The sequence below is a fragment of the Protopterus annectens genome, chromosome 10.part0 (genome assembly GCF_019279795.1).
Source record: "Protopterus annectens isolate FY-2018-M chromosome 10.part0, PAN1.0, whole genome shotgun sequence".
Taxonomy (NCBI): Eukaryota; Metazoa; Chordata; order Ceratodontiformes; family Protopteridae; genus Protopterus; species Protopterus annectens.
In genome coordinates this window covers 1,168,209,844-1,168,229,409 of record NC_056744.1, presented here as the reverse complement: position 1 = coordinate 1,168,229,409, position 19,566 = coordinate 1,168,209,844, and the positions used below count along the sequence as shown (strand labels likewise).

The 19,566-nt window shown below is 36.3% G+C and overlaps 1 protein-coding gene across 1 annotated transcript in view; it reads right to left on the bottom strand.

Annotated features, from left to right (window-relative positions):
• The window catches only part of LOC122813538 (vitamin D3 hydroxylase-associated protein-like), a gene marked incomplete in the record, with an annotated part of 1,040,187 nt that overhangs the window by 47,096 nt on the left and 973,525 nt on the right, over positions 1 to 19,566 (bottom strand).

Here is a 19,566-nt window from a genome sequence, read left to right as displayed (position 1 = left end):
ACACACACACACATACACACTTACTTTAGTTTTCACCTCTAATCCCTCATATATCTTCCTAATCAACCTTATTATTTTATCTGGGAATGGAAGTGCTTCATTGCCATGTTCATAAAATCTGTTGAATGCTTTCTCTTCAAGTCCCACCAACAACGGTGCTATTTTCTTACATTCTGCTTCCCTCTGGATCATCATTGTTCTGTTAATGTTTGAAGTGTTTGCCTCCTTTCCATAAAACATATTGATCCATATCTATCAATTTTGACATCACAGCTGCCATTCTTTTAGCCATTATAATCATGGGTTAGAATCAAAATGGGCCTATATGAAGCTGGATCTAAAGCGTCTTTACCATCTTTAGTATTACAGCCACCACAGTTTTCTTCCAGTATGTTGATGTTTCTTTTTCTTTTAAATTACTGTTAATTTTTATCACTTTCTTCCCTCCTTACTTCCAAACTTCCAGAGGAATATCATTTATTCCTGGAGACCTTCCTGTATACATCACAATTTTTATTTCATCTCCGTCTAGCCTAACTGTTAGTAATTGAGCATCATCAACCCGGCATATTTAATTCATCCATAAACATTGCCATTTGTACTCTTTCTTGATTTCCACATTCCTCTGCTTTATACAGATTTTCATAAAATGTTTAAAATACTTCTAATACCTCTACAGCATTTCTGTTTATTTTCCTAGTTATAGGCTCCCTAAGGTTGGTGAAAACCCCTTCTACTTTGTTTTGCCTGAGCCATTTTGCTAAAAGCTTTTGTGGAATTATCCAAAAACAGTTGTTTAATGGCAATCTTTTCAAACTCATGCATATTATCAAGATAGTCCCTTATTTTCTCGCTAGCACTCTGCAGTTGTGCCTCCTCATGTTTTGTGAGATTCCCCTTATTCTGGAATACTCTAACCTTTGTTAGTCCCTTTAAATAATTGTTACATCTTAACCATATCTCTCTTTCTTTTATTTCTACCCCATTTTTAAATTCCACTTTTATTTTACCCCACCCTCTAGGTATACATACTGAAAAAATGTCTGTATTTCCTAGTAACTCCTGAATAATTTCCACTACCCACTCCTTAAATTCCTCTCTGTTTAACAGACAGGGGGAGGGGCACCAGCATCTCTTTGTTTTCATTATCCTGCATTTTTATTTTAGTTATTACTGACACACGATCTGAAATAGTTACTGAATCTGTATCAAAACGTTCAGTTAAATACGCATGTAATTTTTCCGTAGCCTAGCCCATTTTTTTGTCCCTTGGGGAATAATATGTAAATTCTCTCCAAGCTCACCAGTTTAGTGTTGATAAACAAAAACAATATAATGTTGCCCAGCCATATGGCCTGGAGGTATGGAGCCTTGACCATGACCGAGATTATCTGAGTTTGGGTAGCAGCGGCGTACTGGAGGATCCAGGAAGGGAGTGCTAGTGAGTGGCTGATGCTGGCTCACCCATCCGAGAGTAAAGGACTGTTGGTGTGGTCATCTGCCTACTGACACCAAGGAGAGGCATGTATGGCAATGAGACTGCAGTCAAAACTAGAGACATGAGGGCTGATGCTCCCAAGCCAGTGGTGGTAGTTCTCACTCTGGATGTGTGGGAACATACATGCACAGGGAGGAGCACTGGGGCACTTGTAGTGACATGTGCACTCAAATCAACCATCACAAGGTGCAATTAGTGACTAAAATGGACAAGGGTATATAGTGAAACAAGGACAGTCACATTATAAGAGGTGAACCAGACCTTCAGACTACTGGGACAGAGACACCTTCCCTTGATAGTAAGCAGACGCTTAACTGTAGGAAGGGGAATAAATTCCTGTGTGGCTCCCTATACTCCAACCTTTTTTTCCTGAGCTTTCACTTGGTACAGATAGGGCTGCATGCATTGAGAACAAATAGACTCATGACCTATGGGAAGAGGGATTGATAGTTGTTAGGCAGAGAGGGAAAATGAACATAAAAAATACAAAAGTTGACTGTCATCACCACTTTATAGTATGCCTCAATACAGGATTTACATTTTTCTCAGGATTACGACAATATTCACTTATACAAGGTAAGTACCTTTCCTAGAGTGGGAATATTCACCTTATAATACATAATGATTAATTTAGCTAATTCATCTATACTCCAGAATTCACATAAACTAAAGTTGTTCTCAATGAGAAGGGAGTTTTTGCTAGACTAGCATTTGCGTATAATTCATAAGAATAAGATACCCAGCAGCAGCAACACAAACAGGAATGTATATTTCGAAAGAACACTAGGTATAATGTTTTCAGTACTGAAAGCCCCTTGTGGCCAGTGGGTATATTAGATCCGGGCATGTGGTGACATACAGCGTACTGTGAGCTGACAAGTTGCCAGGGTAGGATGCAAGGTAGTCAGGTAACAAACTTTGTTAAAGCACTGGCTATGACCAATGATCATCTACAACCATCCTCTGCTGTTATAAGCAGCAGAAATGTACCCACCCTGCCAAAGGCCTTTAACTTGAAGCTATCTGTTCCTTATTCTGACACCAAGGTGGGATCATCACTGGTACTCTGTTACCTGTGCTGTAAATTGCTACAGAACTCAAAGACTACTTTTTATTTTCATTAGTGAACTTATTCAGTGTAGTGACAATGGTACGTTTAACCACAGAACATAACTTATTACCTGTAGAATTTCATTCCTCTCCGCCTAGCAGCTCTTCCCAAATTTCCTCATAATGGGATAACTTTAGAAAGTAGTGGCACCAACAAGCTAAAAGAAAACCCTTTTATGATGTTTTATTTCCATGCCTTCAGAATCAATCTTTAAGTAACTATCAATGCCAGCCTGAAGTACTGCCCGTGCTGTGCTTGGTGATATGGGAAGCTTATGATCTGGTTAGATGATGAACCAGTTGATTTTACTTTAGCTATTTTGCTAACCTGATGAAACACTGGATATCAAAACAATACACCACAGGGCAGGCCTACCAGTAATGGCATGTAGGAGCCAACTTGACTGTCCTCTTGCCAGCCAAGAAGTTGAAAAGTATTCTACATTGCAGTGATGCAAATGTGTGTGTGTGTGGGGGGGTAGTTAGTTAGTTAGTTAGTTAGTTAGTTAGTTAGTTAGTTAGTTAGTTAGTTAGTTAGTTAGTTAGTTAGTTAGTTAGCTGGAGTAAAGCACTGACTGTGTTGGACCAATTTCATTCTCAGCCCAAAATGTGAACACACATCAAGTGAAAAAAATGAAAAAAATTTACACAATAAAAGAGTATGTTAACAACAAATCAATAGTAAATATACAATAGAAAAAAAATATTTAAGAAGATAATGAACAGAAGCCACTATGTACAATATTTATATCAGTTACAGAAGAAACACGTTAAGTGTTAAGAGAAGAGTTACTACAGTGAAAATGATAAGCAGTATGTATCCGAGATTAGGGCGGCTAGGTTATGTGACCTAAAGCAGGGCATCTACAAGCAGCTTGTGCTGTGAGTCGTTCCTTAAGCTGAGCCAGAAAAGAGGAGTAGTTTTTAACATTTGAGGGAAGATCTCTACAGAACATGAGTCCAAGGGTGAAAAGGAATTGGTTAGAGCACTGAAGCATGGTTTTAGGTGCTTGCAAGTGTGGTCCTGAGTGGCTATGAGATTTATGGTCACATGGAAAAGCCTGTCTAAGTAAACCAGAGGAAAGAGAAGGGCAGGAGTTTTCTTTCAGAAGCCAGAAAAGTTGGGAGCCAAAGAGTAGATTAGCTCATTGTTGAAATGGCAGTCACTTGGCTTTGGCTTGTGTAAGACAGCAATGTTCACACTTTAGGGAAAGGGTAATAAAGTGGCAGATGGAGTAAGAGATTCTTTGGATGATGATGGAGTTTTTTTTGGAGGCAGATCCTACAAGAGGGAGGCAGTACTCAAATTGGGCTAGAAAAATTATTTTGCCAATGGCGTTTCTTAATGAGTGGGAGAGGAAAGAGGAGATTTCATTGACCCAGAACAGTAGGGAGTTAATTTTTTCCAAGCATTTTCATGGTTGGTGGGAGTTAAGTGAGGGATCAAGCCAGATTCATAGGTATCTAAAGGTATTAACATACTCAATGGCATTGTTAATGTGATCAAGAATAAGAAGATAGAGTACTTCTGCCCTTTGGCGGAGGTTCCGAAGAGCATCATTTTTTGTTTTTGAAGAGTTAACTAATATATATATATATATATATATATATATATATATATATTTTTTTTTTTTTTTTGCTATTGAGACAGTTAATGAAAAACAGGAATTTTTTTGCAGATCATGTTGAACTGAGTAGGTTGTATAGCTGGAGTAGAAGATAACCAAGTCATCAGCATACAGTAAGACTGTGAGTTGGGGATGTTGAGTGTAAGTTTTTTTTATAAAAATGGAGAAAAGATAAGGGGCCAGTATGGAGCCTTGAGGGTCTCCTTTAAGTAAGGACATGGTGGCTGATGTACTGTTGTTAAAATGTAATGAGAAATTTCAATTGGACTTGTAAGTTAGAAATCAGGGCAGAGAGTCAGGGCTAATCCCAATGTCAGTGAGGTGTTTAATTATAATTGGCTGATTAACCAGGTCAGAGGCTCTGGTAAGATCCATAAATATGGAGGTGATAAGGAAAGGAAATATTTTCATTAACTAAAAGGGTGTGATCAGTGAAGATCCAAAGTACAGTGGAAGTGCTGAGGCCAGACCAGAAACCATAGTGCTTATAAGAGAGAAAGGAGTACTGACTTGTGTAATTTGAGAGTTGACTACAAACCAGTTTTTCTAAGATTTTCCCAAGGGCAGGGAGGATGGAGATTGGGTGGCAATCGTCGGGTAAGTTGGAGTTTTTTTTTGTGTGGAGAGGTATGATTTTGCTTTTTTCCATATATTGACCATACAGTTTTCAGTTAAGCAAAGGTTAAAGATATGTAGCAGAGGATTAGCAATGTGCTCCCCCACATTGGAATATAAACCAGAGGGAGAGGGTGTCTGTTCCTGCAGGTGAGTCAAGTTTTAGGTTTTCAAGGAGAAGTATATAATATCTTTGGTTGTGATCTTTTTAAAGTCTAAGAGGGGAGTATAATGGAGTGAGGGAGAGGTTGACTGAGGGTGTGAAGTAAGTGAGCTGATGGAGAGGAAGGTGGAGAAGTGAGTATTAAAGTCTGCGGATGACAGGGAAGAGGATGAACAGAGAGTATTAGGAGGGGTTTTCCAACCTGTTAACTGGTTGACCTCTGCCAAGAATTGTTTAAGGGAGTGAAAAATTATTTATTTATTTGTTTGTTTGTTTATTTGTTTATTTATTTGACATTTGTTGACTGGGATAGTCTGATTGAGCTAGTGTCCTTTTTCAGCAGAGACCTGGGGAGAAAAGCTCCACAAACATATACATAATTAGTGTAATTTAACACAGTAACAAATATAGAGAGTAACAGCCCATTAACAAGAGAAACTCAGAGTTGTATCATAAGGTTACACATCATGCTTCAAGGTTAGACAGATGATCAGTTAGTACAATTAAATACACAGATTGTATCAAATGAAGTTTGTCAATGATATTTACAGGAAGCATTCATATGTACAACAGTAAAACTGATAGTTGATTTAGAAGAATCTTTGTATGTAGAGGCAATGTCCTGAGTAAAATACAACGTCTTTGTCATCTGGTTCTTTGGTAACATTTTTGATACCATAGAGACAGAAAGTAAAGATATTTGAAGAGAAATACAGGCAAAGGAATCTGGACATGGAAAACTTTACAACACAAAAAATAAGAAGACAAAGAGGAAAAGTAGAAAAGGAGATTAGTAATGGGAAAGTTAAAGAAATAGAAACTGAGGTTATGGAGTACCTGTGAAGTGAAGGATTCAGTATTAAAATCTAATTCAGAAAGCACCACAACAGGATAGAGCAATGGACATCCACATTAAGGGGAAACCAGTCGAATTAGAAAGAATTGATCAGGTGCCATATGAAGATATTTTGGAGTCTTCCATAGGAAACCAGTATAAACTTTAACTTGATGCTGGACGGCAAGAGAAGGAACAGGAAACAGTGGTATAAAGCAATTAAGACAAGTAGTGTCAGTGTTAAAAGAGTATAGAAGAGGGAACAGATCAACAAAATACTTAGAAAGATAGACGTAATAAAAGCAATGCGAAGTATTAGAACAGATCAGGATCTAGCTTGCACTGTTGCAAATAATAAACTAAAAATATCAGCACAGGTGGAAAAACTTAGAAGATACACAGATGAGTATAATGGAAAAATACAAAATAAGCAATTTACTGATGACCCAAAAAAAGTTTTATAGAGAATTGGGAAACAAAATAAAAGCAATTGAAAGACCACCAAAAAAAAAGCAATATATTTTTGGAAAAAGTATATATGAAGAGCCTGTGGAACATAAAGATGGTAACTGGATAGGAGATGTAAAAGAAAGAAAAAGAAGCTTAAAGGTACATGATATGAAATGGGATGTAGTAACAGCCAGAGAGATTATAAGCTAAGAAAAGCCTCTGACTGGAAAACCCCAGGCCCAGATGCAGTACCTAACTTCTGGTTAAAAGTATTAACATCTTTGCACGAAGATTTAGCCATAAGTAAGAACTATTTATATGCACACCACAAACAGACACCAACCTAGCTAACAACAGGAAAAACAATACTCCTTCTTAAGAGTGAACCTGCAAGCTACTGTTACAGAACGACTGTTAAGAGGGGAAAAAAGGGAGGGTAGTGTAGGTATTCGTGCTGTACTAAGCAGGGATAACTGTTTCTCCCCTGCATCTGTGTTGACTTCAACAGAAAAGTACCAAAATATTGCAATAGATAATGAAATAAGGAAGTGATGCCAAGATTGCAAACCAAGAAAAACTGGTGTGTCGAGATATTACAGGAAAAAAGATTCTGGTGAAGTCTCGTGATACGAGATGAAAGCGCACTCAATCTGTGTATTTTATATGGAAAAAAAGAGCTTTGGTTCTACTTTGTAAGAGTTCGCCTTTCTATAGTACTGTGGTATTGGAGGACAACCTTTATTGTTCCAAACAGTGGACTTGCATTTTCGAGTTGGTATAAGTGCTTTGCTGCTACGTGTTCATGTGGCTTGTGGTTACTAGTTGAACCTGCAAGCTACCCAAAAAATTATAGACCAATAACTTGCGTTCAGATGATGTATAAACTATACACTGGAATTGATGCCGACAAAGTTTATAGTCATTTAGAAGAAAACTCAACTATGGCAGTAGAACAAAAGGGCAATAAAAGAAAGTCATAGGGAACAAAGGATCATTTGTTGGTAAAGTCATAGTGGAGAACTGTAAAAAGGGGAAGAATTTAAGTATGGCCTGGATTTACTACAAAAAAGTGTCTGATAGTATCCCATATCCATGGATACAAGAGTGCTTAATTGTATCCCACATACATTGATAAAAGAGTGCTTAGAAATGTTTAAGATATAACCTATACTGATCAAATACATTAAAGTAAACATTAGACAGTGGCAGACCACTTTGCAATTAAGCCATGATAAAGAGCAAATTATTTTCCCAGGCATAAAAATTCAAAGGGGGATATTCCAGGGTGACTCTTTGTCAATGCTGCTATTCTGTCTCACCCTTAACCCATTAAGCTGTCTACTTAACAGCTTAGGCCATGGCTATAATTTGATGCCTAGAAAACAACAAAGTGTAAAGACTTCTCATCTTCTCTTTGTCAATGATTTAAAACTGTACAGCTCATCAAATGAGGAACTGAAAGCACAACTCCAAGATGTCAAAACCTTTTAAGATGATATAAGAATGTCATGTGGTCTTGATAAATGTACAAAAGCAACATTTAAAGCAGGAAAACTGCAGCACCAAGAAAATATCAGTTTGGGACAAGAATGTGATATAAAAGAACTTGAGCAAGGGGGAATGTGTAAGTATTTGGGAAATGAAGAAGGATCAACAATAAAACATGAACAAATGCGAATAAAACTTAGTAAGGGATACTTTAGAAGACTTAAATTAATCCTGAAAACAGCGTTGACATCTAGGAACATCATTCAAGCTATAAACCAATTTGCTCTTCCTGTCCTAACTTACAATTTTGGAGTGATTGACTGGCCCCAAACATGTTGGATAGATTAAACAGGAAAACAAGAAGGATGCTTCATGCTCACCAAAATGTTCCCATTCCAAAGGAGGGATGGGCCTCCTTGAAATTGATTAAATGTATAGATCTGCAATTCTGGGACTGCACACATATCTGCTGACCTCACAAGACCCAAACATAGTGAATGTTTTAAAATATGAGGAGAATAAATGTAAAATGACTTCTCTGCTTAATCTGGCAGAAGCATATCGGCATCAAGCAGGAATGAAAATCAAACCAGAAGTAAATACAAATCAGGCAGCAACTGAATGTGCTAAAAAACAAAAGAAAGAATATAAGGTGAAGGACCAGATGAGGAGGCAAGAAATGTGGAAAATGCATAAATATAGTTGCAAGTATAGAAAACTTCTGGAAGAACCTCATGTTGATCAGGATCAAACGCAAAAATGGTTAAGGAGAGGTGAATTGAAAACCAAGAGATGAAAGGTTAATATTGGCAGTCCAAGATAATGGGCTATGTACACATTGGTTTACAAAGTCCACTGAACATGTGGGAGAAACAGACAAATGTAGGTTTTATAAAACAGAATTGGAAACAGTTGCACACCTCTTTGCTAATTGTGACATACTAATGGCAGAAGGACTGTATACTGAAAGGCATAATAATGTGGCAATACGGTTGCCCTGGTGATTTTGCAAACATTATGATACTGAAGTGACTGAAGAACACTGGAAGAATGAGCCACAAACCATCACAGAAAATGAAGAAGTCTACATCACATGGGATCACCCATTATCAACAGTTCAAAGGATAGATGCTAGAAAACCAGATATAGTGGTCCAAGAAAAGAATACAAAAGTAGCATTGATCATTGAAGTCACCACACACAGTGACTACAGTGTCCTGCACACAGAGAGACACAAAGTCATAAAATATCAGGATTTGCAGGCAGAAATGAGAGCAATGTGGAAGAAAGATACCCAGACAGTTCCAATAGTAATAGGAGGAACAGGTCATATAAAAAAGAATCTATAATCGTATTCAGATATGTTACCAATACATATAACCCCATATGAATTGCAGGAGTCATTACTGGGCACACTGCAGGTGCTGCAAAGAGCACTCTTGGGTGACAGCAAAGGCTGAAACAATGCTAATTTCATGAACTTTAATCGTACTTTTCATAAGAATGGGGTCCATTCCCATCATGCTATTAGAAACCCAAAAGACTTGGAGAAATCAAAAAATAGAAAGTAAAGTAGCAGGTTAGTTTGCTGTGGCAGTGACCTGAGCTTAATAAAACAGTAGGTTATCAGATTCTGTAGAAGTAATTAAGTATCATGTAGGGATTCTTAGAGGAAATAGATGGGGACCTGATGGAGAGAGGAAAAGTCAGCAAGCAAAGGAGAGTAGTAGTGCTGAAACTGAATTCATCCTCAAGTCTTGGTGAGTACCTTCGTGAGGTGGACCCTGTTTTTCACAAAATCTCACCAAGGCGACATTGACATATAGACTGTATTTATATAGCATATATCATGGACAGAAGTAAATCAAAAATAAAAAAGATAGCTGAGTGAACAAGACCCAGGATAAAAAACTGCCCAATCCTGGTAGGCGCACTGGTGCCAGGACTGGAAAAAATGACAGTGTAGAATCCTCAAAATAAAGAAACATTACTACAATGGGGCCAGGCCAGGGTCAGGGGGAAGATGCCCCCCCTTGTTTTAGAAGGAAGAAGCAGTCCATAAAAATGACAAAAATTGATTGGCCAAAGAAGAGCCATAAAGACGATAAAGTGGACTATTGTGGACAAGAAAGAAATTATGTATTGTTACTATTACACTTTAATTGTGAAACTGTCTGATGAAGCACTTTAAGTGTGAAAGTGCTTACATTTTATTAAACTGAGTTCCATATTACATTGTGCCTCTACAGCTTAAGTTTTTGTTTTATTGCTGTGTTTCTGCACAGGTTTGTGGCTTTTTTTGTGGATTTGTACGTTATCCTGAGCAGTTTGTTGCTGAGTACCTGCTTGTTTCCTTGTTATTGTTACTATTATGTAAAAAGCCCAAAAATTGCAGACACAAGATATACAAAATGATTAAGACAGAAATTAAAGGAAAGAAAAATACTTCTGCAGGAAAAACTGTCAGAAGCTGCAAATAAATATTTGCGTTCATTAATACAACAGCTTTTTGAAAAACAGTATATAGATCAAGAAATTTTGATCTGTTTGAACAATATAAATAACAAAACCTAGAAATATTTGAAAAATATAAAAAAAAATATGGACATGGGAAAGAAAGAGATATTTGATATGGTGCAATATTTATGCAAAGGAGAAAGCCAAGTTAACTAATATAGGGAAGGCAGTTTCAAAGATATTCGAACAGAAATACAGGCAAAGGCATCCAGATATGGAAAATTTCACAAGAAAAAGATTAATAGCACAAAGATGTAATGTAGAAAAGATGATTAGTAAAGCAGAAGTTAAAGAAACAGAAGTTGAAGTTATGGAGTGCCTGCAAAGTAAAGGATTTAATGTAGAAGGTCTAAAACAAATTGCATCACAGTATGATGGAGCGAGTCCCCAGAATAAGGAAAAGCAAGATTATCAGGAGACATGTGAAGAAGAAATATGGACAGGGGAAAGGAAAATGGTGTAATACTTATGCAAAGTAGAAAGCAAAACTTACCAATGTAAAAAGAGCAGCACCAAAGATATTTGAAGAAAAATATAGGGAAAAGAATCCGGATATGGAAAACTTTACAATACAAAAAAATAAGAAGACTAAGAGGAAAAGTAGAAAAAGAGATTAGTAATGGAGAAGTCAAAGAAATAGAAATTGAGGTTATGGAACAATTGCAAAGAAAAGGATTAAGTGTAGTAAATTGAATACAGAAAGCACCACAACAGAATAGAGCAATGGATATCCACATTAAGAGGAAACCAGTGGGATGGGAAGCAATTGGTCAGATGCCATATCAAGATATTTTGGAGCCTTCCACAGGAAACCAGTATAAATGTTCATTTGAAGCTAGACAGTAAGGAAAGGAACAGGAAACTCTGATGCGGTCAATGTTGAGGAGTGATAGGCCAGTGAGTTCCCATATGACAGAACAACAGATGACACAGGATGAAAATGTTATAGAAATTTCTACAGAATGCCCGCAGGAAATGGAAAACAAGGGATGTGCTCTCAGTGTGGAAGAAAATGAGTTAAGAGAAGAGTTGCTTGATTTAATAGACGAAAGACAGATATATCAAGATCAATGAGAGAAATAGACTGCAGAAGGTTAATAAAACCCCAAATATCAGAAGCTTGATAAAACAAATGAACACAGTAATTAGGACTGTCCATAGAGATCCATGCGATATAACATAAGTAAACAGAATATTTATTGTGCTTCTAAATTAATAACTAATAAAGTTCTACTACAGGAACACATGGTAGCGAGGGAAAAGAGGGGGAGAAAGCGAATAATATCAGTGAAATATCGTAAAGAGAAAACTATAAAGCAGCTAAGACAAGAAGTGTCACTGTTAGTAGATTATAGAAGAGGGAATAGATCAACAAAAATACTAAGCAAGATAGACGTGATAAAAGCAATGTGCAGTATCAGAACAGACCAGGATCTATTATGCACAATTGGAGATAAACTAAAAATTTCAAAACAGGCGGAAAGACTTAGAAGATATGAATATAAATATAAGAGAAAAGTAAAAAATAAGCAATTTATTGATGACCCCAAAAAGTTTTATAGAGAATTGGGAAATAATGTAAAAGGAATTGAAAGACCGCCAAAAAAAGAGGAAGTAGATACATTTTGGAGAAGTATCTATGAAGATCCTGTGGAACATAAGATGCTAAATGGATAGAAGAAATAAAAGAAAGAATAAGAAGTTTAAAGGTACAGGATATGAAATGGAATGAAATAGCCAGAGAGACTGAAACAAAGTTGAGAAAAGCCTCTAACTGGAAAACCCCAGGCCCAGATGCAGTACCTAACTTTCGGCTTAAAGTATTAACTTCTTTGCATGAGGATTTAGCCATGAGTAAGAACTATTTACATGCGCACCCCGAACACACACCACACTGCTTAACAACAGGAAAAACAATGTTCTTACGTAAGAGTGAACCTGCAAGCTACCCTAAAAATTATAGACCAATAACTTGTCTTCCAACGACGTATAAACTATACACAGGAATTGACGCTGATAGAGTTTTTAGTCATCTAGATAAAAACTCAATTATGGCAGTAGAACAAAAGGGCAATAAAAGAAAGTCATATGGAACAAAGGATCATTTGTTGTTAAAGTTATAGTGGAAAACTGTAAGAAGGGGAAGAATTTAAGTATGGCATGGCTTGACTACAAAAAAGCATTTGATAGTATCCCACATTCATGGATAAAAGAGTGCTTAAAATGTATAAGATACACCCAACACTGATTGACTACATTACAGTAACCATGAAACAGTGGCAGACCACTTTGCAATTAAGCCATGATAAAGGATAGATTATTATCCCAGGGATAAAAATTCAAAGGGGGATATTCCAGGGTGACTCTCTGTCACTGTTGCTATTCTGCCTTGCCATTAATCCATTAAGCTGTTTATGTAACAGTTTAGGCCATGGCTACAATTTTCCTCCTAGAAAACAACAAAGTCTAATGACTTATCTTCTCTTTGTCGATGATTTAAAACTGCATAGCTCATCAGATGAGGAACTGAAAGCACGGGTTGTCAAAACCTTTCCAGATATTAGAATGTCATTTTGTGTTGATAAATGTGCAAAAGCAACCTTTAAAAAAGGAAAACTGCAGCACCAGGAAAACATCAGTTTGGGACAGGAATGTGATATAAAAGAACTTGAGCAAGAAGGAGTGTATAAATACTTGGGAACTGATGAAGGATTAGCAATAAAACATGAACAAATGCAAATAAAACTCAGTAAGGAGTACTTTAGAAGACTTTAATTAATCCTGAAAACAGCACTGACATCTAGGAACAAGATCCAATCCAAGCTATAAATCAATTTGCTCTTCCTGTCCTAACTTAAGAGTTCTGGAGTGTTTGACTGGACCCATACAGTTCCAATAGTAGTAGGAGCAACGGATCTTATCAAAAAGAATTTACACTCGTATTTAGAAATGTTACCAATCCATGTAATCCCATACGAATTGCTAAAGGAGTCACTACTGGGCACATTGCAGGTGGTGCGAAGAGCACTTTTGGCTGACATCAAAGAGTGAAATAATACTAACTTCATGAACTTTAATAGTACTTTGACTTAGGAATGGGGTCCATTCCTGTCATGGTATTAGAAACCTAAAAAACTTGGAGAAATTAAAAACAAAATAGATGTTGTAGTCAGGGGTGATATAAGCTTGAGACAAGGTTTAAGGAAGTAGAGAGAGGTATAGAAGTTTAAATAGAAAGGTTGAGATAGATAAGGCAGGAGAAGTGGGGATTTTTAAGGTGTTGACGTATAGAGAGAGGTGTTATCAGTGTTAGGGATAGAAGATAGGCAGGTTGGAGATACTGTGAAGATGTTCAAGGAGAATGCTTACAGTGGCAACTCCAGGAGTTTATTAGGAATTAATTGGGAGCATTTTTGAATTCTTGTGGATGGTTCATATTTCTAATAAACAGGGGAAGTTTGTTCCAGGACAGGGGGGTAGGGATAGTAACTGTAGAGATTTTGTCCAGTGGATCATTTTGGCTTGGAAATATCTAGTACATTTTGATCAGAGCTTCGGAGGGTCCTGGGAGGAGTATAGAGGGAGACTAGTGAGGAGAAACTGGGGCAGAAGGAAGGCTTGTAGAGGATGGAATGAATGATCAACAGTTGAGACAGAAGCAGTTGATGTGGTAATTCTAATCAGTTTAAGGTATTGAGTGAAAGGCAGTGATGAGATTTAGAGGTTTTATTGGCAGCAAATCTGGCAACTTTATTGTTGGTGGATTCAAGTTTAGTTAAGAGTGAAGATTGTAGATTAATAAGGATTTGTGAGCTATAGAAGAGACTAGGTAGAAGGTAGGCATGGGTGAGGGAGAGGTGAGAGTCTTGTTAGGATTTTTATTTTTTTTTGGTAGATGAGGCCTAGTTTTTGGTGGGTTTTCTTTATGCACTGGAGTACGTGGAGGTCAAATTTGAACTGGTAATCTATGGTGGCTCCTAGTAGCATAGTATATGTTTCAGTTGTAATAGTTGTATTATTAAGGGATGTAATACAGAAAGAGGGCTTAAGGTGAGTAGGGATTTGGGAAGAAATAGCAGAAGTTTATTCTTCTTTGGATTAAGTATTAGCTGGTTATTAGAGAGACAGCTTTTAATAGATTTTCTGCATTACTAATCAGTCTATATATAAATAAATGGTTATTGTTATTATCTAATTTGTTATACCCCCAAAATGCGCTGAAGTGGGCTGCCATGGCTCATTATTTTGTTTTACAGCCAATGGCTTCACCTTCTTGTTATCACGTTAGAGGGACAGAAAGAAATCCTTATGATGAGGGGATCATTTACTGAGGTTTTTTTTCCATAGAGATTCATGCCATAACCTAAATAGAATATATTACTGTGCTCTTAAGTTAATAACTGTATAGTTCTATAAACAAAGTTGAGAAAAGCCTCTAAATGGAAAACCTCAGGCCCAGATGCAGTACCTAACTTTTGGCTTAAAGTATTAATTTCTTTGCACGAGGATTTAGCCATGAGTAAGAATATATGCACACCCTGAACACACACTGCACTGCTTAACAACAGGAAAAACAATTATCTTACTTAAGAGTGAACCTGCAAGCAACCCTAAAAATTATAGACCAGTAACTTGTTTTCCAACGACGTATAAACTATACATGGGAATTGACACTGATAGAGTTTATAATCCTTTAGAAGAAAACTCAATTATGGCAGTAGAACAAAAGTGCAATAAATAAAAGAATGTTATATGGAACAAAGGATAATTTGTTGTTAAAGTTACAGTGGAGAACTGTAAGAAGGGGAAGAATCTATGGCATGGACTGACTACAAAAAAGTATTTGATAGTATCACACATTCATGGATAAAAGAGTGTTTAAAATGTATAAGATACACCCTACACTGATTGACTACATTACAGTAACCATGAAACAGTGGCAGACCACTTTGCAATTAAGCCATGATAAAGGACAGATTATTATCACAGGGATACAAATTCAAAGAGGGGGTATTCCAGGGTGACTCTATCACCATTGCTATTCTGCCTTGCCATTAATCCATTAAGCTGTTTACTTAACAGCTTAGGCCATGGCTACAATTTGGCTCCTAGAAAACAACAAAGTCTAATGACTTACCTTCTCTTTGTTGATGATTTAAAACTGTATAGCTCATCAGATGAGGAGCTCAAAGCACAGCTGCAGGTTGTCAAAACTTTTCCATATAATATTGCAATGCCATTTGGTCTTGATATATGTGCAAAAGCAACCTTTAAAAAAGGAAAACTGCAGCACCAGGAAAACATCAGTTTGGGACAAGAATGTGATATAAAAGAAGTTGAGCAAGAGGAAGTGTATAAATACTTGGGAATTGATGAAGGATTAGCAATAAAACATGAACAAATGCAAATAGAACTCAGTAAGGAGTACTTTAGAATACTTAAATTAATCCTGAAAACAGCATTGACATCTAGGAACAAGATCCAATCCAAAGTATAAATAAATTTGCTCTTCCAGTCCTAACTTATAGTTTTGGAGTGATTGACTGGCTCCATATAGTTCCAACAGCAGTAGGAGCAATGGGTCTTATCTAAAAGAATTTACACTTGTATTTAGATATGCTACCAATCCATGTAATCCTGTACAAATTGCAGAAGGAGTCATTACTGGGCACATTGCGGGTGCTGCGAAGAGCTCTTTTGGCTGACATCAAAGAGTGAAACAATACTAATTTCATGAACTTTAATTGTACTTTGACTTAGGAATGGGATCCATTCCCATCGTGGTATTAGAAGCCTAAACGACTCGGAGAAATTAAAAACAAAATAGATGTTGTAGTCAGGGGTGATAGAAGCTTGAGAGGAGGTTTAAAGAAGTAGAGAGAGGTATAAAAGTTTAAAGAGAAAGGATGAGAGAGGTAAGGCAGGAGAAGTGAGGATTTTTAAGGTGTTGAAGTAGAGAGAGGGGTGTTATCAGTGTTAGGGATAGAAGATAGGCAGGGTGGAGATACTGTGAAGATGTTCACGGAGGATGCTTACAGTGGCAACTCCAGGAGTTTATTAGGAATTGACTGAGAACATTTTTGAATTCTTGTGGATGGTTCCTATTTCTAATAGACAGGGGAAGTTTGTTCCAGGAGAGGGAGGTAGGGAGAGTAACTGTAGAGATTTTGTCCAGTGGATCTTTTTGACTTGTAAATATCTAGTAGATTTTTATCATGGCTTCTGAGGGGCCTGGGAGGAGCATAGAGGGAGATTAGTGAGGAGACATTGGGGCAGAAGGAAGGCATGTAGAGGATGGAATGAATTATCAACAGTTGAGAGAGAAGCAGTTGATGTGGGAATTCTAACCAGTTTAAAGTGAGTGAAAGGCAGTGGTGAGATTTAGAGGTTTTATTGGTAGCAAATCTGGCAATCTTATTGTAGGTGGATTCAAGTTTAGCTAAGAGTGAAGATTGTAGATAAATAAGGATTTTTGAGCTGTAGAAGAGACTAGGTAGAAGGTAGGCATGGGTGAGGGAGAGTTGAGACCCTTTTGTTAGGATTTTTTTTTTGTAGATGAGACCTAGTTTTTGGTGGGTTTTCTTTATGCACTGTAGTACATGCAGGTCAAATTTGAGCTGGTCATCTATGATGGCTCCTAGTAGCTTAGTGTGTGTTTCAGTTGTAATAGTTGTATTATTAAGGGATGTAATACAAAAAAGGGTTTAAGGTGAGAAGGGATTTGAGAAGAAATAGCAGAAGTTTAGTCTTCTTTGGATTAAGTATTAGCTGGTTATTAGAGAGACGGTTTTCAATAGCTTTTCTGCATTACTAATGCCTCTCTATATAAGTAAATGGTTACTGTTATTATCTAATTTGTTATACTCCAAAGTGATCTGAAGGAGGCTGCCATGCTAGCATTATTTTCTTTTACAGCCCATGGCTTTACCTTCCTGTTATCACGTTAGAGGGACAGAAAGAAATCCTTATGATGAGGGGATCATTTACTGAGGTTTTCTTTCTCTCATTCACAGTGCTATGACTGCTCCACTTTTCACTGTCAAAGTCACGCTGCATTTTAATTACTTTGCTTCATTTGATTTTCATTAGTGGCCATCTCTGTTACAGAATTTGAAGGAATGTTTGCATGCAAGACTTGAAAATGTAGCTGAGTTAACTGTTCTTTTCAAAGTAACATCTGTAGCTCAGAGTTCGTTTGTGAAAATCTGGCACCTGTGATTAATAGGTGTTACTTGAGCTAAGATGGTTTATGTTGCGTTCACAGTTTTAAAGGTTGTAACTAGAATTTCTTTGATATTATCTTTTCTCAACTCACTGACTTGACTCAACAAAGCACTGTATGGAAAGCAAAATGCTGCAACAAAACACCAGAGGAAACATGCATTTTTACAGAAATTACACTGTAGAAAAATGCTAAATCAAACACTGACAGAAATTAAGAAGTCAGATGAACATATTTTTGTTCTTTGTGTTACTGACAGTTTTATTAAAGAGGAAGACATTTGCATCTAAAAAGCTTGAAAGCCCTGCTTTTGTTCAGACTCCAAGTTATGCTATTTATCAGAGGTGTGATGCTGGTAATCTGTAACTGATAAGGTACATTTAAATGTCATTGTTAAAAAGGCACTGTTTTCTTAATGGTTTTGTAGTTGGGATAGCTTACTCGGTCACTCATAATAGACTCTGTGATGTAACAGATTACAGAAATGCAGGAAAAAAGGCAAACATAATTATTAAATTATGCTTTTCTGTATGTGAAGTATTTAGTGCTGAATTACAGGGAAGGAAAAATCACTTTTAAGAAAGAAAACATTTTTTTCTTTTGTGTGGTATTCTCCCTTAAAGAACTCATAGGATTTGTTATTAATGAAAAGAAAATGAAAGCTATATTTATCCACAAAGATATACAAATTCTGGGGTAGTTTAATATAAAGCTAATTCTTTAAAATTCTTGGACTGGACCTTTTCATGTAATGCAGACTTTTTAATTTAGTAAATTCTTCTTTTAGTATTAACATTTATTTTGCAGAAAGAGTAAGCTTCTTTAACTTAAAGATGTACCCTTATTAAATTTATTTTATTTTTTAGAACACAATACTCCCTTCTTAATCAATTTGCTTTAAGGAAATTTTGGGCCATCTGGTCAATTTTTTAGATTGTTATTTATCCCAGGATTGCATGGAGAATTTTAATTAGATTAAGGTGCTGTGTAGGTTATAATATAAAAGAACTAAAACTATGTACTCTTATTCACAAATGAATAATTACTATAAATGGAGTAACCTTTCAGAACTATCTTTTTTAAATATATTAAACTCAATATGGCAACTCAGATTTTCCACCTGGTGGCAAGTATATAATTTGCCAAAATCATATGACTAATATTTAGTAATTCTGAAGAATCTTACTAACAGGCATAATTTGCTGATACCTAAGTTACACCTGCCATAGTCTATTATTTTCTTCAAATATTAATTGGTCTCATGAAATTATGATTCTGTCAAAAGGTCAAAAATTATCTTTCTGAATGCTTACAGTTTTTAAATGTTATTAAAGAAAGACATCCAAAACTATTTGTATCTATTTTCTTTAATTATTAGAGAAATTATTGTAAAATGCTTTAGTTTTTTTATCTTCATTCAACACCACTAGAACACAACTTTCTAAACACGGGAAGAACAATTGTGTATATTATTTAAGAATGTTCAAGATTTTGATCTAGAAGTAACTTTAGTGTTGAACCTGTCATATTTGCCGTTTTTATGCAAATGGTATAAAATTAAGAAAACTCATTTAGAAATAAGAATTATTCAAAAATAACTCTGCAAAGATGGTCTACTGTCTAAAATTGATAACTTATTTTACCTTTTTTGAAAAGATAGCCACATGGAAGCATGAATGGTGGAAATGCCCATGAATTTCTTTATAGCTGAAGAAAACAACTCAACTGGTAACACCACTGATTTGTTTACAATTTATTCACACTTACAATTGTTGGGTTTTAGGGGAGATCTCTTGTTCTAACTTAGGTGATAATAAATCAATCAGTTAAGTTCTTTTAGCTGGATTGGCTACTGAAAGAATAATATTAAAACTCTGGAATTAAGAAATAGACATGGATACTGAATTTCCACTGTATAAATTCATTATTTATTTATTTTATTTTACATTTGTTGACTGGGTTTGTCCGGCTGAGCTGATAGCCCTTTTTCAGTGGAGGCCTGGGGAGAAAAGCTCCACATCATTTATACTTAGGCAAAAT